Source organism: Juglans regia, unplaced genomic scaffold (genome assembly GCF_001411555.2).
Source record: "Juglans regia cultivar Chandler unplaced genomic scaffold, Walnut 2.0 Scaffold_513, whole genome shotgun sequence".
In the NCBI taxonomy this organism is placed as follows: Eukaryota; Viridiplantae; Streptophyta; class Magnoliopsida; order Fagales; family Juglandaceae; genus Juglans; species Juglans regia.
In genome coordinates, this window is record NW_023359984.1 from 1 (window position 1) to 1,339 (window position 1,339).

Here is a 1,339-nt window from a genome sequence, read left to right on the forward strand (position 1 = left end):
AAAAAAAAAAAAAAAAAAAAAACACAGGCCGAAATATCGGCCGATACCGGCCGAAATATAGGCCGGTACAGGCCGAAATTTAGGCCGAAACGGCCGGTACCTGCCCGTACGGCCGGTATTTTGGCCGGTACGGAATATATATAGTACCTGTACCGGCCGGACGGCCGAAACGGAAAATTTCGGCCGTACCGGCCGGTACGGTACGAAATTAAAAACGTTGATTTGTACTGCTAAGAGATGGTCCCGAGACATTTTCACGATTTTTTTTACTTGATGATTAAAAAAATATTTTTTAATAATATTATATATTTTTTAAAAATATTTCAGGATATAAAAGAAGCAAATTAAAAAAACACCGAAATCAACTCATAAAGTAACTTGACTTCATGCGACAATCTATAATATTATGTTAATTTATGAATTTAATTTTATATAATTCCTTTAAAACTAAAGTATTTTTGGATCTTATAATAGTCACATTTCAACGAAGAATAAGTTACAACTATGGTTTCAAATTAGGCCCAAAGTGTGATTTTCTTCTAAATAAAATTCATATAATTAATTTGATAGTTAAACTCAACATTAATCTTGTTCAAATCCGTTTACCGTTTAGTATATATTGCATTCAAGTTTTCTGTCCAATTATTAAAAGCCTAAGCATGCTTTGGAGTCCTCTGTTTGCCATTCAATACATTTGGAGCATGAGAATGAACAAAATACCATAAAATCAGCCCTGTACAGAGAGACATTGAAAGTCACATAACAAGCTCTCTCTCTCTCTCTCTCTCATTTTAGGCAAACCAAGCTGCTTTCCTGCCGTACAAGACAACTTGTCATGCTACATATGCTGGAAAGGCAACTACATATCATCATGTTAGTGCCTACAAGTCAGTCACACACATGCTTAATCAATATAGAAAAAAGTGAAGTGCTCCCTTCATCCTCTATTGTCATGATTTGAGTTTTAAGAGCCTAGTAATTGTGGGAAATGAGAGCTCTTTCGAAAGAGAAATGGAGGAGAATTTATCTCAGAACCTTCAATTCCATTTCTTGGTATCATGGCCTTGTTAACAAGACTATAGATTCCCATTCCAAACTACAGATCACGTCCTGCACGGCACAACATGGATGCATCAGTTAAAAGCTTTCTAGATTGTTTTCCCCTTAAAAGTATCTTGGGTGATGGGTGATAATAAGGTGAAACAACATTGTTCTCTCACACTTCCAGAGTTCAAACCAATATTAGCATGATTTTTCACTTACCGAGGGGTTTTCCCGATCAATGTCAAAGCTGTTGATTGCACAAGGTTCAGCCAACAGCTCAATGGGTTCTGCATCT

General features: G+C 36.3%; 1 long non-coding RNA gene across 1 annotated transcript; it reads right to left on the reverse strand.

Annotated features, from left to right (window-relative positions):
- Nucleotides 1–702: 702 nt before the first annotated feature.
- On the reverse strand, nt 703–1,339 carry LOC118345837. Its single transcript, XR_004799295.1, has 2 exons — nt 1,264–1,339; nt 703–1,110 (listed from the first exon to the last, which is right to left on the reverse strand). It is a non-coding gene; the product is annotated as an uncharacterized LOC118345837 (long non-coding RNA).